Source organism: Sminthopsis crassicaudata, chromosome 3 (genome assembly GCF_048593235.1).
Source record: "Sminthopsis crassicaudata isolate SCR6 chromosome 3, ASM4859323v1, whole genome shotgun sequence".
Classification (NCBI taxonomy): Eukaryota; Metazoa; Chordata; class Mammalia; order Dasyuromorphia; family Dasyuridae; genus Sminthopsis; species Sminthopsis crassicaudata.
The window spans coordinates 448,215,274-448,241,740 of record NC_133619.1 but is presented as its reverse complement, the minus strand read 5'-3'; the positions used below and the strand labels follow the sequence as shown (position 1 = coordinate 448,241,740).

The 26,467-nt window shown below is 34.0% G+C and overlaps 1 protein-coding gene across 5 annotated transcripts in view; it reads left to right on the top strand.

Annotated features, from left to right (window-relative positions):
- The window catches only part of CSRNP3 (cysteine and serine rich nuclear protein 3), a 244,031-nt gene that overhangs the window by 51,455 nt on the left and 166,109 nt on the right, over positions 1–26,467 (top strand). The window contains exon 4 of one of the 5 annotated variants that reach the window (XM_074303231.1): positions 9,041–9,129. The exons of the other annotated variants lie outside the window; for them this stretch is intronic. The gene's annotated coding sequence lies outside the window, so the exon portion shown is untranslated. The remainder of the gene's footprint in view (positions 1–9,040; positions 9,130–26,467) is intronic. 5 annotated transcript variants of the gene reach the window in all.

Below are 26,467 nucleotides of genomic sequence, written 5' to 3'. Positions count from 1 at the left end.
TTGAAACAGACCTTTTCTGGAGATCTTTGAAATTATCTTCCACTGATCATTTTTTGCACTCCCAATATTTGTGGGTTCTACCCATCCAGAACTAATTCAGAGGCTGGGATTTTGTAGTTATTTGAGGGTTGTAAAGAAGGTCAGAAAGAAATGTGTGTCATCCACCACCATCTTGGCTCTGCCCCTGGAAGTTCCTGAGGTAGGAAATGAACTTAGGAAGATGAGTCTTTTTGATTCTAGTCCAGCACTCTAACCACTGTACTACCCAGCTTCCTTTATTGAATTTCCCGACTGATGACAGATATATCTAGAAAACACTTCTCTTTTTCAGTGGACTATAGAAGGTAGGATTTTATGGCTGAATGACAAAAAAGAAAAGTTCATGCTGTGAAATATTATATATATTTCTGGCAAATAGTAGGAGCTATGTATTTATTCCCTTCTCCCACCATCAGAGAATCACCAGGAAATGGGAAAAAAAGCCCTACTCATTTCCATTCCTTTTGGTACCACATATTACATGCAAATAAAAATAACAAAAAAAAAAAAGAAATAATTAATTTATTTTACTGCTATTAATTCATTAATAAGCAAATATAAAGGGTCTTCTAAAAACATCCCAGCTTTCAAGAATATTATATTCATTAGCAGGAGACATTACATACACACATAAGTACATACAGAAACAAATTGCATTTAAAATAAATACAAATACAAATAATTACATAAATGTAATATACAAAATTAATACATTTAAAATATATACAAATTAATTTAGAAGAAGAGTAGTGTAGCTGAAGGTCAAGGATGAGGTAGAGCTGCAACTCCATAGAAGAAATAGCACTTGATCTGAGTTTTGAAAAAAGCTAAGAATTCTAAAAGACCAAGGTAAAGAAGGAGCCCATTGTAGGAGATAACCTGCTCAAAGTTATGAAGATGGAGGATTGAATGTCCCATATAAGGAACTACAAGAAAAGCAGTTTGGCTAGAACAAAGTGTGTATCAAGGGGAATAGGATAAAATAAAGCTGGAAAAGTAAGAACATCCTTATAATCCATAATGAACTTCAAACAATTTAATGAAGGACATCCTTTTTATATATTTTTAAAATTCATTTTGAACAAATACAAAAAGTCAAGAAAATATGAATCTTCTTGAATAAGATAAATAATGAGTATATGTCTTTAACTGTATTCTCTGCACCTCACTTTAAGACCATTAAGCATCTAAAAGTAATTACAATACGTTTTACATGATTGCATATTTATATGACCTATATCCAATTGCAAATCATCTTAGGAAGAGAGGGAGAAATTTTAAAACTCAAAGCTTTATAAAAAGTGGACATTAAAAATTCTCTTTACATGTATTTGGAAAAAAATAATATTTTGAAAAATAATAAAGTTATTTCCATCCTATTTTGTGAATAGTCTAAAGAACTTCACAAAAGTTCTGAAATCCTACTGTAGTTGTTTGATCTCTTCCTTTTCTATGTCCTACACATCCATTATGTTAGAGCAGCTTGCTAACTGAGGCCTTTTTGTCTAGTCATCCCATCCTCATCTACACATCTTCATCCCAGCTGTAATTTATGCTGGGAACAGATTCTTCAACTCCCATTTTACCAAGCTGGAGTTTCCTCCTACTTTTTACCCACTGTAAAGAGATCAATTCTAAAAGCTCAGACCCTTCATGAAATCTTTATTGAATTGAGAAAAATTACTATGTCCATGTAACTCATTTTCACAATACACATTCCTCATGATATATATTTACTTACTCAAATGCAATGTTAGTAAATTTTCAGTTTGATTGGTACAAAACCAGAAGTTCCCAGTGATTAGAAATTACCTTTCTTCTCAGTGGGTGGAATTATACAAAGTACTTAGTCAATGCAGGGCTCTTAATGTACTGAATTCTCAGGAACACATCTCTCTAAAGCAGCAGTATTCTGACTCCAACAATACTCCAAGGAATTTACTTACTGAAGGACAAGAGGACCTTGCTACAAAAATAGTTTCATTAAAAAAAACAAACAGCTAGGAGTCCAAGGATGACACTATGCTGAGATCCCATTGCATATATTTAGTTTACCTAATGTTTTTACCTAATATTATTTCTTTCTCACTCTAAGGACTTATATCAATAGAGGAATTTTTAGTACTGCCAGGTATTAATGAAACTATTTAACTGATCAAACCTGGTTGCAATATCTTCCTCATTGCAATAATATTTCTAATTCTAAAATTCATAATCATCACAAGTAAAAAAAACCCTAAGAAACATGATGAGACAAGTTCCATAAATGATAATAATTACAACTCTTGTTTGCCAGTTATCTCTTTATAGTTTACAAAACAAACTCCTTACAACAACTTTGTGAAATAGATAATATAAAAAGAGATATATACTCTTCATATTACTTCCCTCCCAGAGATGTTATCAATGAGAGAGAAGTGCAGAAAACCTGCTACTGGCACATACTGAGTTTCTGACCAATTGTAATATATTAGAAAATGGAAGAAAAGGTAGGTAACTATGGATTAATGCAAAAGAGAAGTACGGTTCAATAAGAATATGTTTTAGAGTGCTAAAAGTTCTAAATGATTATCCTTGGGAAAATGTGCTATGGACTAAAAAGGGGGCTTTTACAATTTATGTTGGAGGACCAAAGAAGAGATAGAAATGCTGACTGAGAAAAAGTTAGGACATGAACAGGTAGAAAGCTGGCATTTTAAACTTTGTTTCTGTTTTTCTTTCTCTGCCAAGGAGAATGATCTTCAAACAGATAGACAAAAAGATTAATAGAGAGTTAAAACTCAAGATAAATGAAAAAGTAGTAAAAGAGAATTAGCTGCTCTGGATGAATTCACCTAGGGCTTTCCCCTAGGAATATGGGAATTTGACTCCTGGCTATATTGCTATAGCAAAATGTTCCTTAGCTCCCAGTCAAAATAGGACAGAGTTTATCAGCCCTGACAAAAAGTGCTAATTCTGGTGAGCTTCAGCTATCCCCAGACTTCTAGAGTCCTCCATGTTCATAACACTATACTGGTTTCTGACTTGTACTCACAGGAAAATAATTTGAAGTTCCCTTAGCCTCCTCCAAATCCTAACTAAAATTCTGCCTTCTGTAAGAAGCTTTTCCAATCTTCCTTAGTCTTAGTGCTGAGCTTACCTCAATTTAACCTGTTTATGTTTTGAATAGTTTTCTCCATTAGAACTTGAGCTGTGAGCTCCATGAGAGTAGGGAGATTTTGTTTTGTTTTCTCTTTTCTCTTCAAACTTTAGCATAATGCCTGGCACTTAGGAGGTACCTAATTAATATTTCCTATTTGCTTTACAGCAGAAGTTCTTAATCTCTCTCTCTCTCTGCCTCCCTCCTTCTCTCTCTCTCTCTCTCCCCTCCTTCTCTCTCTCTCTCTCTCTCTCTCTCTCTCTCTCTCTCTCTCTCTCTCTCTCTCTCTCTCTCTCTCTCTCTCTCTCTCTCTCTCTCTCTCTCTCTCTCCTCCTATCCCTCTATCTCTTTCTCTCTCTCTCTTTCTCTCTCTCTCTCCTCTCTCTCTCTCTCTCTCTCTCTCTCTCTCTCTCTCTCTCTCTCTCTCCTCCTATCCCTCTATCTCTTTCTCTCTCTCTCTCCCCCTTTCTCTCTCTCTCTCTCTCTCTCTCTCTCTCTCTCTCTCTCTCTCTCTCTCTCTCTCCCCCCCTCTCATTCTTTTCCTATCCCTCTGTCTCTTTATCTCTGTCTCTGTCTCAGAGAGCACCCATTTTGGGAAGGACATTGACAAACAGGAGAATATTTGAGATACTTCAGGGGCCATAGTATATTGGTTGAAATGGGATAGTCAGAGAGGGAAAAATAAGACCTAAGGAAGACATAATTGAATTCCATTTATTGAAGGGTTGTCATGTTAATAGAAGTAAGACTTATTCTGCTTGGTTCCAGAGGACAGAGCAAGGAGCATGAGTGGCATTTTCAGATGCAAACTTGGGCTCAACCAAATAGAATAATCTTCTCCTGAATTACAGTTATAGTAAAATTGACTGGAACTGAATTTGATACAAATTATCTCAAGATAAATACCACTAGCTTGAGCTAATAGATCCTAGGGTCCTTTCAAATTTGGATTGTGTGAAAAATGATCATATTTTCCATCTAATTCCAGAAATGGATTCAACTGTTGTTTTTTCAAGTCACTTTCTTAACAGAAGCAGTGTAGGTAGTGGAAAGAAAATGTAAGTAAAAGTTGTAACCTGGGTTCTAGTCTTGGCTCTCACATGTGGCTTTTGACAGGATATAAGCTTATATTTCTTTGACAAAGATCACTGGTACCAAATTCAGAGAGAAATAGGATCACTAAGCCATACATAAATATCCCTGCCAGTGCTGATTGACTTAAAAATCATACATTATGTATGTCTTATTTTTATTTATTTTGTTAAATATTTCTGACTTCCTTTTTAGACTGGATCTGGCTACAATTAGGAGAAGCCTTAGGTGTGTAGTCTGTTAGTGATGAGATTCTAGAATACACACATACACACACACACACAAATCTGCAGAGATAGATAGAGACAGCATCAGAGAGAGAGAGAGAGAGAGAGAGAGAGAGAGAGAGAGAGAGAGAGAGAGAGAGAGAGAGAGAGATACATATACATATCTTCAGAAAGAGAAAGATAGAGACAAAGAAACATAGAGACAAAAGAGAGACAAAAACTTGTTTCACACCCCTGATATAGAAGACTCCTAAATGAGTCCATTCTTTAGTTTATCTTCATTTTTTTTGTTGTTGCCTAGAATACAGAGAAGTTTATGTGTCTTACATCAGAAGCAGGATTTATTGGTTTTCATTGGACTCAAGAAGGCCAGGTCCATATCTATTCTGCCATGCCAACCTTTGAAAATTCATTTAAACACTTGCTCTTCAGTTACTTGACTTACAAAATCTTACTTACAACATCGCTAAGACACAGCTTTATAAATTCTGTTATTTAATGCAAATAGTATTCTTCTTGCTATTAACACAAATATTCTAGAAGTAATTTAATTTATATATTTCTGCATTCTTAAATAGCTTTAAACATATGCACTTTTAAATGGAGGGACTGCAAACATAAAGACAAGATTCAAGTTGACAGGATGATCCTGATTCAAAGAAAAAAAAGAAACTTTTGAGTGATAATGCTCTTTGGAGGCATGCTATATAAGGTTTTGAGATGCAAATCTAAGGAAGATACTACATCCCTCAAATCATAGAATGAGCAAGAGGGTTTATCAGTATTTAGAGGAGAGAGATCATCCAGTACAGTTAAGAGGAAAAAGAAAACAGTAGTGTTTGGCAATTCCCAGGTGAGAGGATACAAAGGCACTGGGTAGATCAATGGAATATGTCAACTTGACCTAAATAAACAGAAATACTACTACCTTTCCATGGCATGAATGTATGGATCTCAGTTATGATAGAGAACTTTCTAAGCTTGTCAACTTTTAAGAACAATGTTCACTTCTAGTTATATATGGGAGGATAAATGATGCCAGAGAAAACTTAGAAAGCATCTCCAAGAGCTGTGAAACTCTGGGCAAGAAACCAAAGACCAGTTTATTTGTTTTATAATCACTACTGGTGATTTAAGAATAAAAAAATGTATTTGGGAAGAGAAGAGTTGATTAACATGGTCTTAGAGGATGGTGTTAGAATTTCTGAAGCAGCTTTCAACAAATAGAAATGGTGTGCTCTTGGCCAGTGATAGAGTACATATAACAAGGCATGGAGGAATATATTTATCTATGGATACATAAAATTTAAAGTCCTAGCCAAATTCTACTTTCTGCAAGAATCTTTCTAGACTTCATTTAATATTAGGTCCTTCCTTTTATGATTGCCTCCAACTTATCCTGTATATATCTTGATTGTACAGAGTTGTTGGCTGCTTGTCTCCCCCCATTTGACTCTAAGTTCCTTGAAAACAGGGACTGTTTTTGGAATTTCTTTGTATCCCTGAAACTTTACACAGTGACTAGGATATTGTAGGTGCTTTATAAAATGTGTGTTGACTTATTTATTTCTTGATTGAGTTGATTTTAACTTGAAAATGAAAAAGGGAAAAAATTTTCAACATATAACCTCAGTCATATACTACAAAGTAAAAAATATTAAATAGGAGTAATATTCATATTTAAAAGGCCTATTAACTAAGTTGAGACAGTATACATAATAACCACACTTAGAATTAGATATCCATGCAAAAAATACAATCAGGGGAACATATCCATGGTACAACTGAGTTGAAATTAAAGAGATGAGTAAATCAAAAAAACTATAGACCAAAATTAATGTAGATCCCTAAAAAGAAGGGACAAGTTACTCCTTAACAGCTGCAAGCAGAGACTCAAAAGAAAACCAAAGGATTTTGCATAATAATTATAAGAATATTTGAAAGAAATGAAGCAAGAAAATTTTAAATTAAGTAAAAACTCTGGAGAAAAGAATTGAGAGGACAAATAATAGATTAGGAGAGAAATGGGCAAACTTTACTCAAGAAATAGATTCCCTGAAGGTGAAATCCATGGTTCCAGTGAGAAATAGTAGAATAATTTTTAAAGTAAGGTTTTTCAGTGTAAAACACCCCCACCACCACAACTGATCTTTGAAAATCAAGGAGAGATGATTTAAAAATAAATTTTACATTTCTTGCTTTATTTCTTCCAGGTATCCTTATGGTTATTATAGAAAACTATTTTTCACTTGAGTCTCTGCTTGCAGTTATGATAGTTACTTGTTTCTTTTTTTTTTTAGGAATCTCTAGATTTACATTATTTTTTTTTTTTTATTCTGGTCAATAGTTCCTTTGATTTACTCATCTTTCCAGCTTCAATTCTTAAACTGGATTTTGTGCCAGGTCATCACCAACCTAACAGAGGAAAGCAGAGAGAATGGATAATACGCAATAAAGTTGTACAAAAGCACAATCATCTCACTAATGCTTATTTATCCCCTTCATAGTGCATGTATCCAAAAAAACCTTTTTGGGTTCCAATTTTTGAATTGCTACACACTCACTTCTCTTGCCCCTTGGACTCAGTATCCTGGTTATCTTTCAGGTGACTAAACACATTCTATGATTTACTCTTTGTGATCATGATTGGCCTGGATCTCTTATTTCTGAAACTCTACTGATTTCCCTTAATCACCAGAACACAAGGACCCTATGCTCTTTATGACACCGGGACAAAGCTCTCAGAAACTATTTGAACATGCCATTTAAATTCTATTGACAACAAACATATCAATCTAGATTCAGGGTATTCCTTAATTCTATTTAAGTAAGCCATATGTTGAATTTTTGAGGTACAAGGAGTGTTTAGGAAGGATTAGTGCCTCTGGAGAGAGGACTTCCTAAGCCTTTTTCAGGACTGCTCATCTACTTTGGTATCTATCTTCCTACAATCTCATCTGTGGCTCCAAAAAAGAATAGCATGCACAGAGATCAGTTCCTTGTAAAACCACCTCAGCAGATGGGCTAAACCAGGTTGAGGATAATCAACAGACTTCAAAAATCCATAATGAATTAGGGGGATTTTTACCCAAACCATGTGGGACAGAATGAATGGGTGAGAACAATTTGTTCTAAAGACTATGAAGACAGCTTGGTCAGGCATCAAAGACAATAAGATCATCCACTACATCCTGGGGCACCAATCATCTTGCCTTTTGTCCTGCCACTGGACTTTGATGAGTCTGGGAGAGAGAGTGAGGATGATGACTTTGTATAATTCTGCCTCACTTAAATCCAATTAACCCATGAACTGACATCACCCATGATGTCATCAGTTCTTTTAGAACTCAAAGGATGAACAATAATAACAGTGTTCTAACTTCACCTATCACCATATAATACTACTTCCATTGGCTGGCTGTGGTCACCTATAATTCACTATTCTGGTTCCTGTGGAAATCCCATAAATGACCTACATTTCATAAGACAGTAACTAAAGTTTCTTAGAGTCTTTCCTAGGGAGTATATATAGTGCATTTTAGTTTAATCCTAATTAATATTTTACCTTGAAAGTTTAGAGAGTATACTTATATCTCAGTAGCTACAAACATTTCAATCTGGGGGGAAGCAAAATGAAATAAAGTATGTCTTTATTGTCATTGTTTAATATTAATTCAATTTGGATTAATATTAATGTTATTAACAGCACTTGAGAAAAAATACCTATGACTTTTTTAAAAAAAGGTTCAGTCACTTTTTTTAGAAAATTTTGCTTTTACTATATAATTAAACAAGTTCATTTTTACAATAGTGTTTTTAGCTGTAGTTAAACATAAAAGCATTAATGTCAAATTATAAATTTTTATATTTTCTAATTCCTATAATTATACATTCCTACATATGTATATTTTAAATGTGTACATATGTATATATATAAATGGAAAAATAGATATATACACATTTAAAACAACAGAGCCAGTGTGAACATAATATTCTTAGTGTTTTTTCCCTTCCTTTGAATTATTTTCTTTGGCTTATTCACATTTCTATACATTCCTGATAAAATTAAGATTTGAATTATCCAAATAACTCAATTGTACCTCTTTTAAATATTTCAAGGGAAAGATAGCTTTTGTTTACTTTCCTTTTCATGAACTATCCAGTTATTCTGCTTTGGTTGAATTTCCCAGGGTAAAACATTTGTTGGTCTTAACATTTAAAAATTTTTTTTTCACAAGAGCCCTTCTATGTGAAGAAGAGTTTTATTACTCTCACAGACTTGATTTGAATCTATATGTAACTCATTGGGGAAAAATTATTTACCTTTTTGTACAATGGACTTATATACCCCATGCTTTCAAATGATTTTTCTGTGTGTCATCTTTATATTTGTGCCATTTATGGGATTTAGGTGCTTGCTTGAGGACATGCCATTCATATGATGCTTATAATATAATATCCCCAAAAAAATCCATTTTGAGTTCTCTCTTTAAAAAAGTAGCTTTATGCCCCCCTTTTGAAATGTCTTTCCTTCCTTTTTAAGGAAAAATGAAGGACATAACTACGGATTGAAAACATGGTTTCAGAGGCCTGAAATCTGCTGGAAGAAACCAATGTTCTTGAGATTGTAAGGTCAGTGATTTAGAATTTTTATATATATATATAACTTAACGTAGCATAATAGCAAACTATATATGTATACATAGATCTATACATATATAATAACCATAAAATGCTTATGCTAATGTATAAAAAGCAGGAATTTTTCCATTTTCATAATATTCATAATCTAAAATAAAAATATCTCTTAGGGGTGTATATTTGTGCTTATTTCAAAAAGGCACTATTTTATCAGTAAGGTTCATCAATTTATTATTTATATAGTATTCAAATGCATATTAAAATTTTGCTTAACATTTTGTGAAAAGTAAGTACTATTAAATGGGATAAAAGTAGATTTATGGTGGTTAAGACTTTTCATTTGGATGTGGTTTTTGTTTTAAATAATAGACTTTCTTGTGTATTTCCCCAATCATCTGTCTCCTGAAAGTTGGAACACCATATAACTTTCAGATAGCTTTATCCTTCACTTTGTCTGAGTTCAAGAGAATTAGATGAGTCTTTAGCCAGAGACTAAGGTATCAAAATATTTCCTGTTCCCCAGCTTGATTGAGTCTGCTTCAACCTGAGTAATCTGAGCAAAATGATGATAAAGATAGATGAGTCAGGATTGTTTAGGGATGTCCTCTAGGTTGGATTTGTGTTCTTAAGAGTAGAAAAGAATACTGAGTTAAAAATAGCCATGCCCACTATAAATTGATTTCTGGCTATAATTACATATAGTAAAGTATTAATTTAGAAGTTAAAACTAAATTGACATAAATTGATTATAGTTTGATGAAATAGACCGAGGAATCTGCTGTTTTAAGATGATTTTGTGATCTATCCCAACAGTGTATGACAATTATACATATACATATATATATTTAAATATAAGCACTACCTCAGGTCTTGATAATTAACTACCTAAAATTATTTTTTTCTAGTTCAATTGCCCCAAAATTGATCGTTAAATTATATTTTTCCAGTATCTCCAAACAGCTTTTCCCATCCCAACTTACTCTATTTCCAGCCCTCCAAAAAATCCCCTCAACCTTTATGTTTCCCACTGTAAAATTTTATTCTAGGCAAGCCTAATCCATTTTTGGCCATTTAAAAATTCCTGTTCAGTCAATATGTGTTCAGTAAATTAATTTTTACACCAGCCAAATAAAAGAATAATTAGAAAGGCAGATTTGTTTTAAAATGCCACTAGCAATCAAACAATAAGTTGAATATTGGTAGGGAAAAAGGAGAGTGGGAACTAATCAACAATTCTTCTCCCCATCATGTTTTCTAGTGGATATGGTTTGCCTACCTAGGTGATAAGCCATAAGTTAGTGTCTATTTTCCATTCTAACGGCAAAAATTCCACAAAAAAAATCATCTATCAACAGGTACAAGGTTTCTCTAGAGTTGAGATAATTAGAACACTTTCAGTTACCCTCCAAGACTTCTTCAGGAGAGCTCACAAATAACCCCAGACTGAGAGCTGCTCTGACTCACCAAATCACAGGCCTGTTCTCAGTAATTAAGCCCAATGTAATTTCCCAATTCAAGCATCTGCCATCATTAAAATTTATACAAACTCCTAAGGAAGCTGTATTGTATAGGTAGTGAAGTTTATTATTACTGGTCATTCCTTATCCCTTATTTTCTATATAGAGAGAATAATCCCAAATAAGGCTTATGTCCCACTCTCTTCCCTTTTAATCTTTCCATAGTAACATTCTGTATTGTGCTGAGGTGCAAATAAAGAGCATTCATGTAGTCATGCTAGCTTTGGTTTTTTAGTAGGTATCTTATAAGAGCATCTCTAATTGCAAACAAAAGCTTAGGTTAGTTTTTTAGTGTAATGCAATCAAGTTTAATTATATTTTTCCCAGACCACCAGAAATCCATTGACCACTTCCTATATCTATCTTTTGAGCTTTCTTCATCCATCAGTGTGGTTCACAAACTCTGTTGAGTTATCTTTATCATTTCTCTATATTCTGTTTGACTTAGACTAACCTCCTTTGTCTTATGGTGAGTGGTTTCCTTGACTATACCAATTCCTGTTTTTGTTTTTTTTTCTTAAATTCCAAAATATATTGATCCCTTGATTCAGTCAAATGCTTAGAAAACAAAACTGTACACCACTATATTGCACAGGGCTCATAGCATATGCTAACACAATAGATGCCAAACCCAAATGCGAATGTTTTTTGCTTTATTCAGAATTTTGTATTCTCTGCAACTTTTGTGCAGTTATGGATGTGTGTTGCTATTGCTATCACCTTCATCCTGTCTTGTGCCTAATTGATCACTCACTGAAGTATAATCAGAAAATACGCCACAAAATAGGAGCATGTATTACCTTCCAGAAAGAGTTCTGCCTTGCCAAAACTGAGAATCTAATGTTGCAGAAATAATCGTGTATAACAGCTGTGAAAAGACGCAGAATATGGACATTGCCTCCTTGCTCTTTTGTTCTTCCAGTTCAAAGCATGGGGCTCACCAGAGGATTTAATCATTTCCCCACTGACCTAGAAAGGCAGATAGTTTAGGAAAGATTGAAAAGTATAAACCCCTCAGGATCCATATGCAAATAACAACTGGATGAGTGAAGAGATGGCAAGGGTGGGGGTGCTCTCAGAAACAGGATGTGCTAAAAATGGAAACATGATCACATGCTTCTTGTGAAATTTCTCAAAGTCGTTTAGACCTAAAAGGTAAGTTATGGGGATAGATTAACTAAGGCTAGTAAAACAAAATGTTCATTTGAGAAAAAATTGCTGTGACAGATATACCACGGGAGTGTTGTCTCTACCTGTAATTCTTCACTGTATTACCATAGATTATAGTAAACCAAATTTCTCCTGAAGCCTTTGTTAGGTAGCTGGCATATGCCACTGCAAGGGACTTTTACAACTACTTAATACTCAATTTTAAGAATGTTACAGCCTTGAAATCAATTTTACAATGCAGCGAGGAATTTGATATACCCATGTAGTATATAAGCAGACATCATGCTGACAAGGCAGGTATCGTACTTAGCAATATGGGCTCTTTATGCCAGTACATCCTATGAATACCTAATGACGGTGCTCCATGTTGTTGGGTTTTTTAAGGAGACGACTTCATCTCATTTTCTTTCTTTAGATCCAACTAAAAATAAATGTAATAAAACTGAACATATGCCCAATAAGCATATCCTAAATGTTCATTTTAATAATGGTTATAAAAACAAAATTCTGCATCATGACAGCATCAAAAAGAGTAAAAAGCAAACTCATAATGAAAGATGACATATTTACTAATGCATACAATAGCATTTTGTCCTAATTATTCAAATAAAAAAATAAGTATTAATCAAAATTTACTTATCCTTTTTGTCTTTGAGAAATATAATGAATAAGATACTGTATTTAGCAACAAAAAAAGATGGTATTGGACAAGTCATTTAACTTCTCTGTGCCTTAGTTTCCTTATCTGTAAAATAAGGTTTTTGGACTCAATGGCTTCTAAATTACCTTTGAATTCTAAATCTATAATCCTAACATGGAAAAGTCTCCAAAATCAGTACCTCTTATTAGACCCAAAGAATTGAACCTTGATACTTCCACAGTAACATAGCAGGGCATAATGATGGTCAGAGAGACAGCACTGGAGTTAGGAAGACCAGCATTCAAATCCTTCCTCCCACATGTACTGACTGAAACCCAATTAATTTCTTAGTGCCCCAGACAACTCTCTAAGAGAGTGAATTGCAGACCAAATACCCATCTTTGGCAAAGCAGATGATTTCTTCCTGGGATGTTTTCTTCCTGGGAATTTCCCAATACTAATAAGATCATAGGTCCAAATTAAAAAAGAAAAAAAAAAAATCAAACAATTCTGGTGTTTTACATACGTTTAACATAATGGTTAACACTACATTAACTTCAGTGGAGTGTGTGTGTGTGTGTTAGTTCTTCCCAAAGCTACAGATAATTTTATTACTGTTTCTAAATATGAATCTTCTTAGACTTCCAGTTTACCTTTGTTTGGAAATTTGATTGAAAAGAATCTGGGCAGTTTGGGCTTAAGAGGTAGCGATCAGAATGAGTGGTCTGCAGACCAGGTACCTTCTAACTCCATTTTCTATGACACACCCCCAGTAGATTTGGGCATGATAGTTTAAACACGACAGTGGGCATTTAGTTTACTTGATCTTTCAAGTTCTTTGCTAAAGTTGAAAAGTTTAAAAGGGTTCTGGGGAAACTATAAAACATTTCTTTCTGAAATGCTAAATCACCTTCTCAATTCAGCTCTGCTCTTTAAAATATGATCAATAACATAGCTATCAAACTATATAAGAAGACAAGTGAGAATTTGAGATTGATTGAAAATGAAAGATCCTTTAACCTCACTCGGTACAAAAACACAGCAATCTCCCCAAAACACAAACATTTTTAGGACAGAAAATCAAAGGAAAATTAACTTTGATGATGGAATTATCAAAGGGAGATTAATATCTTATACTAGAATAATACATAAAGTAAGGATTAGAATCCTGCTGGGGTCTTCTCTTAAACCAAGAGATATAACTTTTGATTACACACATTGTTGGAGGGGAGAGGAGAAGAATAGTTCTAGTAAGCTGACATTGTCTGTGCCCAGCAAAACAGAAGGAAAAGCAAGGTCAAGTGTATCAGACTCCTCAGAAATCAAGTAGAAAAGAAAATTAAGTTAGAAGAGAAGCTTTTCCTTTAAGGCTTCTAGTTAAAATAGAAGGAAGGAATGCAGATCGAAAATGGCAGATTCTTCTCTTTGCTTGGATTCATGTAATTCCCCTATTCTTAGCCAGTTTTCTTAAATTTCCTGACATTTCTATTAAGAATTCCAAGCATCCTGGGAATCCTTTTTAAACATTGTAGTTTTAGTCAATACTTTTATATGTCTAGCAGGTCATCATGGTCATTCTGCCGATGCTAGGGTTCAGAAAAGAGAAGGAAAAAAAAGCTCTAACTGTCTTAACTTTCAGTAGTATTTATAGGAATTAAGAGACAGAGGAGAGTTAGGAATGAACAGAGAAAAAAAAAAGATAAAATAACTTTCAAAACAAAAAAAATGACAACACTTTTATATGGCAGTAATTGCATGAACAATAAGCAATTACGTAATAGATATTTCTAAGCTTTTTTTTTTTGTCTATCTACATTACCAAAGGATCTTAAAAACAGAGCAAAATAAAACTTCATATTTACTTTGTACTCTCTAAAGCAAGATTAAGCAGTCATAATTTTTGTCTCTCTAGAGACACATATTAAAATTTTTTCATTAAAAACTTATTTGGGGAAACTATAAGATGTCAACAAACCTTTTAAGTCAAATGAACAGTTTGGAGGGCAGAATTGTGATGATTGTAAAATATGATTAATTCAATGATTTCCACTTTTATAGTTCTGGATAGGTCTTATCTACTTCCAGTCATTCCCTCTTCACAGTCTTTATTGGGACATCCCGGCCCCAAATAGATCCAGTCAGCATGTAAATAGTAAGTACAGAAGTCTGGGACAAAGGGGAATTCTAATTTTATTAAAGTGAATTAGTTTTCAATGTTAGTGTTTAATTGAATACAAAACTAATTCCTGCCCTCTCTCAGTTTACATTCTCAAAGAAAGGATACAGAAAAAAAACATAAAAATAAACAAAAAATGAACTGGACTGCCATACAATTGCATAAAGGTCAAATAAGTATATAGTATTTCATCAACATTTATCAAGTACCTATTATATATCAGGTGTTGTTCTGGGTGCTGAGGATTCAAATACAATGAATGAAACAGTTTCTAAATGCAAGGAGTTTACTCAAATTGTGTATATGCTATCATGGAAATTGTATACTAGCATATGATGAAGAAGATGAAAATGAGATAATAGCAAATCTTTGTATAGCACTTTGCAAATATTGTCTAGTTTGGTATAGCAACCCTTTGTGGTAGATGTTGTTATCCCCATTTTATCCAAAGAAATTGAGGCTGAACAAGGCTAAGTGACTTGAATCTGAATTCAGGTCTGACTCCAAGTCTATTTCTCTCGTGAGCCAATTATTAGTCCAAAAGAATTATTGTCTCTCTCCCAGTTAATCAGGAAAGGCTTCCTGGAGGAGATGTAATTTAAGTGGCTTATTTAAACTTGTTTTTTTCCTCCATTTGGTGAATGCAATATCCTCATCTCCTGCTTTCTACTTTCTTTAAACAAGAACTAATTTCAGTTTAGTTGCTGCCTTAGGATATGATTAGGTTTGAAGCTCTTGGCAGCAAGTCAAGCATGTGATCTTAACAGGTTGTGTTACTTGGACTTGGTTCGTCTCTTTAAAGGGGTAGCTTTTCTGAAATGATGTCATTTTTATCTCATTCCTGGTTATCTTCAAAACTGAAAAGAAAATGGATATTTTGTATAGGAGATATTTCTCATATGGCTTCGTAAATTAAAAAAGAAAATTCAATAAGTAACAGATGGCAACTTTGTTCATTATTTAAAAAATATACCCTGGATTTGATGTTCTTTTCTTCAAAATGACCTAACTGTTCCCCTCAAGAAGATTAAATCATGAAGTTTCTTGATTATGAATATCCCCTTAATAGTTATTCAACAGACTGCCTTCAGTATACTTTTGATTTCCAGATTTTAATAGTGTGAGTGTACCTCTTATAAAGTCAGTGGAGGTGACTCTAGAGGGTGGGCTGCAAGTTGAAAATACTGAAATAAGAGGCATGGAGTTGTGTTATTTTTTAAGTAACAATTATTTAACTTCTTAAAGCCTATTTAGGTTGTGAAAAAACCTATGTGACATAACTAAAATCCAACACACATAAAATTAGACGAGCGAGTCTTATTATCCATTAGTTATCCATTCGGTTCATTTTTTATTTAAGGTATCGCATTCCCCCCAGAATGCACCAATGGAGATTGCTTAGAGCACCATTCTCCTGCTTTGCAATCCATCTTCAAAAGTACCTAGCAGTAACTGGATTCTCTTATTTTCCTTCTCTATCTGGCAATCTAATGAGGTCAGAAAGGGCTTAACAAACTTGGTAGAAGAGGTCAAGGTATCTCACACAGTTTGGTCTCTGTTGATACTTTACTATTGATGCAGTGGAGAAATGTGTAGAAAAATGAGGGCACAACCAATTTCATAGGTGGCCTTTACTCTTTCTCACAGACCTACAGGATGAGCTCTGAGGCATTAGCAAAAGTCATCTTTGAAAAAGGGAAACAGGAGAACTTTCACTTTATTTTTCTGTAAGTTAAAATGCCGTTTTTCCCTGAATCCTGGGGATGTTTCATTAGATTAAAAAAAAAAAAAGCTTAGCAGAATACTACTTATATTCTAGAAAAATAATGTATTTCCATTTCACTCCCTCCTGTGACAGGCATATGTGAAATATAAAAGTACTAAATTGCTTTCACATTTAAATGTGAGGCTTGTAGTACAAAAGCAACCTTACTTACAAAAGATATCTTAAAGAATATGCGAAGTGCATGAAAACATTTTTCTTTTACTCTTTTCTCCAATCTGGTTTGGGATTCTTTAAATGTTGTTTCTGATTATAGGGCTAAACCAATTTTAGTACCCAATGTAGTCACCTATGACTAACTCTAAGCATAAATGACCATAAGTTCATCTTATTGATCCTTACAAGAAATGAAAGTATGTTAAAAAGCTGGAATGAGGAAAAGTTCAATTCAACAATCAAGCCCTGTTTATGTCACTGTCTTCTCTACTAACGTTGGTACTTGTGCTTGGGAATTAAGCAAAATGGGTATATTTAATTATAATATACTTTTGTGTGGTTTTAACAAAGCATTCTATTAAAAAATAGTTAAAGCAAACTGATGTTGAAACACTGGCTACCATGAGGTATAAGTCCTGGTTTTAGTTGCATTCCCTCTGTAAAGATTGGTTAATTGTTATTCTTTGTTCTCAAAAAAGACCAAAATGACATGACTTTGTTAGAGTCTAGTTACTGAATGTCTGACTATAGCTAATCAGACCAATACAAGCGCCAAGTGCTCTGTACATTGATGATAAATTCTTCAACTTTAAAGGCTAAAAGCCAAAAGTAAAGTGGAGGAAATGTTGGTATATGATTTTCTTTTGTTTGCAGAGGATGTAAAGATTACATAGGCACTTATTGTTTTTGTTTGTCCTTAGTTCTCAAAAAGGACCATGACAGCAGGGAGCGGATGCCATGGCATGCAAGTGAATTGGATTGGGAGAACTGTGCAAGGTCACCTGCCTCACTTTCCCCTCCAGAACCCTCTGGGTCCAGTGGCCAGATGAGCCTGGATGCAATGGGAGACTTTGATCTCAGTTTGAGGTCTCAGTTTGACTGAGGTTGCACCCATTCAGTGATTAAGACTAGGTAGCAACTAAGGCAAAGAAACTCCCCTTTCACCCAGTCCAAAAAAAAAAAAAAATCTAAATTAATAAATAAATCTGAGAGGGAAGCCTCTCAGAACTTCTGGCTAAAACAAAAATGATTGTTATTTACACATTCAGAATAGATGACAATTCAATAGCATTTTAAGGCTTAAAAAGCTTGCATTTTTGAATTTATAGAAGAATAACAGGTGCAGTTATTGCCAAATTATTTGTTGCATCTCAGTATTTTTAATTAAGTCAGTGTGATGCATTATAAGGAGGTTAAATGAGGATTTTTAATCCAACTTCTGCTGTGTTCTTTTCTTGAAATAAAATACCTTAAAACTATCTATGCACATAAATAGGTCACAGAATAGGAAACAAAGGCATTATTTGGGCCTTCAAAAAAGATGATGTTCTAGGAATTCTCTTTGAATTCTGAAATCTTTGCTTTTGGTATTTGTTTTCTTTTTGTATTTTATTTTCCAATCCTACATGTCCAGTTTCTATAGTGGCCTGCTTTTTAAAAGAAAGAGAAAAAGAAAGGGGAAAAAGAGAAGAACAGTGTTCAACATTTGACAGAAACTTTGTTACATAAGGCTCAATCACTAGTATCAAAGTAGAATCCTTATCTCTGAAAGCTTAGATTTGGTCTATAAAAAGAAACATAATATACAAAATGGCCTTCCTGTAATCAAGAATGCAATGTAAAATTTGTTGTGCTCATAATTACTATTAGATATTTATGTGCCAATATTGGAAAATTTTATATCTGTTCTGTCTTGATGGAATATTTATTGACAAAAAATTTTTAGACTTTGCTCTTATGTAGAATATGAAATATAAGACTTACAATGTGGAAACTGTTGGATACCTTCCAGCTGTTCCATCATAATTATTAATAACAAATACTTGTAGAACACCTGTTACATTTATGACAATGAATCAAGACTGTGTAATACTTCTTTAAAGTCAGGAATTTTTTTGTGCATTGTTTTTAGTTGTTAATGTTGTTAAGATGACAGCTAAAACCAGAGATTCTTCTGAACTGGTTGGGTTATGAAAACTAATTCTAGTTTAGACGATTCCCTAATGAACATGGAGACGTATCATGTTTTCCACACTGGCTCTCCACATAAGAAGACATTTGGCAATATAGCACCTATTATGCTCCTGGCACTGTATTAAGCTTTGGGAGTACAAATAAGAAAAAGAAATAGTCCTTGAGTTACAGGAGATTACAATCTAATAGAGGAATATAATACACAAAAAGTAGAGATGTATGGTGTTTAGTGGAGTATAAACCAAGAGAACTACTGACGGAAAATGAAGAGATGAAATCTTTCTATAAATTTTACCATTTGTCAAAGATCAGTTGTCTGAGGAGAATTCTATCCAGGAAGGAACTCTTAACTTGGGATGTACAAATGTCCTGAGACCATGGAGAAACTTTGGAGACGTGGAAATTTGTTTTTTGATAAATATTTAAATAACTATTTCAATAGAATTGGTTTCCTGTGTAACCCTATGTACTTATATATTTTAAAACATTATTCTTAGAAAGGTTTTCTCAGTCTTTTTCACTGCCAGAGGGCCATAACTCAATACAGATCAATTACTGATCTAAATGAACAATCTTTACTGGTTTGACTGCAATTTACCACTGTGATGGTTCTCAAAACTATTTTGCATATAGCATACACAATAACAATAATACAACAAGCTTTCCTTTTTCATAACCCTGTGTTTTTCACTAATCTCCAAAATACATAGAGTCACAGCAATTCAAATACTTCTCCATTGGTTTTTTCTTCTCCCTTTTTTCTTGTTCAAGACAGACAGTCTATTCTATGAATGGCAGGAGGAGGAATTAGGAAGAATGCTGACTACTATTTTTGTGCTCAGCTACTGCTTTTTTATATTGCTGAGGATGGGACTTAAGAGAGCTGGGAGGAAGTTATTTGCAGAGCTCTGGAGAGTTTGCCAAGAGGGGGAGGTGGTGTTTGCAGAAGGAAGGAAGAATGTTGACTGTCTGGTGAGGGTGTTCATAGAATGGATCTCAGGGGACCTACATGCCCTTATCAAAAGCATCTTTGCCTTGAAGTTTCTAATTTGAACTCTTCCTTCACTTAACATATTACAATAAATGATTTTTCTAATTGTTATAGGATATTAACTATAGAAATGAATCATTTTATGAAAATATAATATTTCTTAATGTCTTCTGTTCCTTTTTATGTTTCATAAACAGGAAAAAATATAGGAATCATTGACAAAATCACATGGAAAAATTCATTCTTTTTACAATTTTTTTACATTTGTTTTTAAAACTTTGAGTTCTACATTCTCTCCCTTCCTTCCTCCTCCCCCACACTGAGAAGGCACTTGGGAAGTTATTTGCAAAAGAAAACGGATTCCCCCCAAAAGAAAATATCTCAAGAAAAATAAAGATTTTTTTTTGAAAAGGATGCTTCAGTCTGTATTCAGACATAATTGGTTCTTTCTCTGATTATGGATAGTATTTTTTATAAAAATTCTGAGTAGTCTCTGATAAAAAAGAATTCATTTTTAACATTTCTTAACCTTATTGATGAGCTGGGACAAAATCCTTGCTTTCAAAGTGTTTACAATCTAAAAATTAGTAAATCTCTGAATTTTCTAGAGACTGAGAAAAATTAAGACTGTGCTAATTAGAATTTTAATAAATGAAATTTTCTGGCTGTCTCAAATTCCTTTTCAGTAAATTTTCTCTTTCTCCTCATCTTCAATTATGCACTTTCCCTTTTAATCTGCTTTCCCCTTCATTCCTTATCTATCACATAGCCTGGGATTTCATCTTTCCTTCCCACTTCCTTTGGTGATGATTTCATTGCCAGACTTCATTTCTCTTAGATATCATCTGTTTTCTGAGTACTTGTTTTGTTTGGGGTGAAGATGGCAAACATAGGTGTTTATTGGATAGCATGAGAAAATCCAACTCAGCAAGTGAGGGAAAACAATATGGCCAATCTTGCCCATAGGCTAAACTGATCTAGATTTCAGAAATTCTTACCCAGAAAATACTCACCTGCTGAACAGAAAATGGCAGATGGATATATCCCCAAATAATCTAAATCGATTTTTAAAATTTTCCTGACCTGGGTGGGAGCAGCAGTAGATAAGAGGGTCCAGTAAGACCAAGTGAAGTCAACAAGCATTTATTAAGTGCCTACTGTGTTCCAGACATTGTTCTAAGCTCTGGTGTTACAAAGAAAGAAAAAAGAAAAAAAAAAGTCCCTGCTCTGAAGAAGTCCAATTTCTAATGAAAGAGGAGTATCTGTGACTAATGATGTATTAGTAAATATTAACTCTGAGCAAAAGATTATCATCTTTTTTGACAATATCATTATGTTCTTTTTAAATCCTCTTCAAAAGTATTTTCTAAATAATTCACAGAATCAGAGAATCTGGGCCTCAGAAGGTACCTTATAGATCAGACTGCCCTCATTTTGTGTGTGTGTGTGTGTGTGTGTGTGTGTGTGTGTGAAAAGATTAAGGTGCTAAATGATTAAATGTTAATACATGCAAGAATTCCAGGCTACCTCGTTTCACTTTCTTTTATTTTTTTTCCTGCATATGTAGAAACTGACTCTATAAGTATAATACAGTGGAAGGAATGCTGCACTTAAGTCTCCAACCCTACTTTAATTCTGAACTCTGCCAAAAAGTATCTTTGTTGAAACCATTGTACCTTTTTCTCAGAGTCTCATTTTCTTCCTCTAGAAAATGAGAATGTTGCACCTACGTGACTCCTAATTTCCTTCCAACTGGAGAGCTCTGATCCTATGATTCAGTGGATTCAGTAGGTACTTGTCTAGATAACAAGAAGAGGAAAAACTCAATTACTTGGAGTTTTCAAGAATTTACAAGAATACATCTTAGTTTAGACTTCATCTATCCATGTTCTAAGCAGTTAGATGGTACAGTGATGCTGAGCCAAGAGACAGGAAGACATCTTCCTGAGTTCAAATCTGGCATTAAACACTTACTAGCACTGTAATCCTTAGTAAGTCACTTAATTTTGATTGCTTCAGTTTCCTCATCTGTAAAATGAGCTAAAGAAGAAAATGGCAAAGCACTCTAGTATCCTTTTTTTTCAATAATTTATTTTTCCAAATACATGTAAAGATAGTTTTCAATATTCATTTTGTAAGACTTTGTATTCTAAAATTTTCTCCCTCTCTCTCCAAAACAGCAAGCAATCTGACATTAAATCATTTAATTTGTGCATTTTTCCCCCCTGAGGCTGGGGTTAAGTGACTTGCCCAGGGTCACACAGCTAGGAAGTATTAAGTGTCCAAGACCAGATTTGAACTCGGGTCCTCCTGAATTCAAGGCTGGTGCTCTATCCACTGCGCCACCTAGCTGCCCCAATTTGTGCAATTTTTAAAAACACATTTCCATGTTGGGCATGTGTAAGAAAAATCAAACTAAAAGAGAAAAAAAAAAAAACACAAAAAACAAACAAAAAACCAGAAATGTGAAAAAAATTATGCTTTGATCCTCATATTTATTGTCCAAAAGGAATATCGTCTACTTATAGATGATATTCAGAGCCATTCAAATTTTTCTGGGATCCAACACAGTTAAAAAGAACTCTAGATTTGGAACCAGAGCTGCTTTCAAATCCAATCTCTTATTACCTGTGTGATATTAGACAAATCACTTTCTAAGCTTTTATTTATTTCCTCACAAACAAGTAGTTTGGACTGAATTGTCTGTAAGACCCCTGCTAGCTCTAAATCTCTCTGGTCTCTAAGTCAAGTTCATTTGGCTCAGTTCCATACTCTTTTTTCATTTATCCTTAATATATATCCTTCTCTCTTCATTTAAAATCCTTTATGTGCTTCTCTCTCTTTTATTTTTGAGACTTCTCAATAGCAAACTATATGTTTTGCCCTTCTTTCCCATAAAAAACATCTACCTTTTATGATATAGTTTCTGAAAATTAACCTTTTCTCCAAAGCTTTTCTAAAATTATTTAGATAAGACAGAACCATTGCTTGACTAAATATCAATACTATCCATGATTTATGTCCTAATAATATGAATAGCCCTGCTTTCAATCCCTAAAACATTCTTTCCCTTGCTTATGGTATAGATATGTTGTCTCCTAATGTATTGGTTTCACATTTCAGTTCTACTCCCATGAGAGTAGGGGGGTGTTTCTTTCATTGTAGTGGTATACCCAGTGTTTACCATATTGTCTGGTAGGTACTTTAATAAAACTGATTCTATTCTGTGTATTTATACTTAGGTCAGGGCAGTTGTCAAATCAAATCAAGTCAATAAGCATTTATCAAGCACCTATTATGTACCAGGCATTATACTTTAAAGAAAGGCAAAAATAGTCCCTGTTGTCACAAAGCTAACAGTTTAAGGGGTAGACAGCATGCAAACAAGTGTACAAACAAGATAGATATAGTATAAACTGGAGATAACCTCACGGGGAAGGTCCTAGCACTAAGGAGGATCAGGAAAAGCTTCTGGTAGAAAGTGGGATTTTGGTTGATCTGAAGGAAGTTGAGGAAGGTAGGAGACAGAGATGAGAAAGGAGATCGCTCCAAGCATAGAAAGAAAAACTAGTGAAAATGCAAATTAAGATAACTCTGAGATATCACTACACACCTGTCAGATTGGCTAAGATGACAGAAAAAGAGGGGATGTTGGGAAATGTTGGAGGGGATGTGGGAAAACTGGGACACTGATACATTGTTGGTGGAGTTGTGAAAGAATCCAACCCTTCTGGAGAGCAATCTGGAACTATACTCAGAGGGTTATCAAATTGTACACACTCTTTGATTCAGTACTGTTTTTATTGGGCCTGTATCCCAAAGAGATCATAAAGGAGAGAAAGGGATTCACATGTGCAAAAATGTTCATGGCAGCCCTTTTTGTAGTGGTAGAAACTGGAAATTGAATGGATGTCCCTCAATTGGAGAATGGCTGAATAAATTATGGTATATGAAGGTTATGGAATATTATTGTTCTGTAAGAAATGATCAGCAGGAGGAATACAGAGAGGCCTGGAGAGACTTACATCAACTGATGCTGAGTGAAATGAGCAGAACTAGGAGATCATTATACACTTCAACAATACTACATGATGATCATTTCTGATGGTCGTGGCTCCCTTCATCAATGAGATGATCCAAATCTATTCTAATTGATCAGTAATGAAGAGAATCAGCTACACCCAGTGAAAGAACTATGGGAAATGAGTATGGACCCCAACATAGCACTTGCACTCTTTCTGTTATTGTCTGCTTGCATTTTTGTTTTCCTTCTCAGGTTATTTTTACCTTCTTTCTAAATCTGATTTTTGAGCATGATAACTGAATAAATATGTATACATATATTGTATTTAACATATATTTTAACATATTTAACATGTATTGGACTACCTGATGTCTAGGGGAGAGGGAGTGGGGGAAAGGAGGGGAAAAGTTGGAACTGAAAGTTTTGCAAGGATCAATATTGAAAAATTACCCATGTATATATTTTGTAAATAAAAAGCTATAATTAAAAATTTGTTAAGAATTAGAGTATCCGTTTTAAGGAACATGTGGGAGAGCAGTCACTGGAAGTTAAATTGATGGATGGGAATAAGGTATAAAAACACTAGAAAGATAGAAAGGGGCTAGGTTATGAAGGGCTTTAAAAAAATTCAAGAAGATTTTATATTTAATATTGGAGGTAATGGGGAGACACTGGAATTTACTGAAGAATGGTAAGGTCAGATTTTAATGGTAAATTCCTAGAAGATGGGAGTAAGGTGACCTAGCTCTCTCTGTAAAACCTTGGATAAAACCCACTCAGAATAACACGCCTAATAAAGCTTTGTAATTATAGATTTTTTTAAAAAAACCTTTTTTCTTTTATCAAATTCATGTTTGATTTAATAAGAAGTGATGTTTGAATTCTGAGTATTACACTGCTAGAAATGAATAATAATGGGAAAAAGTAGTTAATGATACAAATAAATCAGTAGCCTAAAGAAAATCCTTTCTGCTGAGGGACAGATACTGAGTATGGACCCTGTTGTTTAACCAACATATGAGACTGATACCTGTTGTTGAAACAGATGTTGAAAATTCATGCCTAGAAATTGGGAAGCCTAAATCCTTGTACTTTGAGCATCTGATATTTCTCATAATGAGCCAATAAACTCAAATAAAGCAACCAAGAGCCAAAAGCAATTGACCCACAAGTTAATCCCTAATAAAACCACAGAGAAGTTAAAAATGTTCTTAGCTTGAATCTATGAACAATTAATATTCCTGGCAGGTATATTTTGATTTATATTACTGGCAGGCTCCCAGTTAGCTTTCTCTTTTTGCTCCAAAATGAACAGAATTTGCCACTGAACTTGTTTATGTTATTTGCTTCAGTGACTTGCCTTGGCAAATTACTCCCTGCCTTTATTGTTAAATTCAGTGTACTGCTAGCATTTTAATTTTAGGTTGTAGCCCAGTATTTAACGTTTCCCCTAGTGTAAACAATATTGGATAAGTTGATATTCTGTCTGATACAGAAGCTTTAAAAGTACCTCTTTCTCAATTTGGAAGACTTCTACCCAATTACTTCTAAATCTAGAGGATTTTTCTACTCAAAATAGAGCTAATTTTACATTGAATTCTTGATACTGCATATGAAAACTCAAAATAGTAACATTTTATTCTTACATAGAACTTTCCTTCTTTTGTCTTTCCTTGACTCATTCATTTATTTGATTATCAATCTAGACCTGCAAGAGACCTCCATGGTCATCTAATCATTCATTTTACAGATGAGAAAATGAAACCTAACATAGTTATTGGACTTGTCCAAAGTTACACACACATACACACACACTCACATATCAAAGGCTGAATTTTACTTCAGAGCCAGGGTTCTCTCCACAATACTGTACTTATTATAGATCTTTATGGAGAAAAATAAATAAATCTAAAATAGTTTTCTACCCTCGAGGAGTTTACATTTTTTGGAGGAAGATGGGATACTCTTAATTTTTTGCCATGAAGTCAGTTCCTACTCATCTCAATATTCATTTTAAGACTCATATTTTTTTTTTTGATGAGGTAATTGGGGTTAAATGACTTGCCCAAGAACATACAGATATTGAGTTTTAAGTGTCTGAGCCTAGATTTGAACTCAGATCTTCCTGACTTTAGGGCCAAGGTCAATCTACTGTGCCATGTAGCTGCCCCTAGCTTATCTGATATTCCATATTTCTAAGGATAAGTTAGAACTTTGGGAAGAAAAAGTACACGTGACTTTTAAGATCTAACTCTTAATCTGGAATTGAGCACAATTCTAGGGAAGTTCTCTTGGCTTAATTCATCATCACCTATCACATCAATTTTAATTGTAAGATTTATAATAGAAATTGTAATACCTCATATTTGGGTGGTGCCTTATGATAACCAAAATACTTTCATGTGTACTATTTTATTTTATTTTCACAAAAATCCTTTCAGCTAGACAGAATAGGAATTTCTATTTTTACAAATTTGAAAATTGAAACCCACAGAAGTTAACTTCTCCAAGGTCAGAAAGTCATAAATTACAAAGTCAAAACTGGAATCCAATTCCTACTATTACTCCATATTGTATATATTCCTCCAATCACTGTCCACACTTAGCTATCTTGGGAAGGTGACTAATAATCTCAAATTTCCTTTTATACATGCTCCTGAGAGATAAAGCATATGTACAAATTATGTCATAGGAATCTCTCAGAATGCAACATAATTTTTCATGATTTTTTTCATAATTTTCCTTAGTTTATAGTATACTGGAGACCTAAGTATCAGCAGCTCTAAATTGAACCCTTGGTTTTTTTGTTTTGTTTTGGTGAAGCAATTGGGATTAAATGATTTGCCAACAACTTAAGTATTAAGTGTCTGAGGCCAGATCTGAAGTCAGATCCTGCTG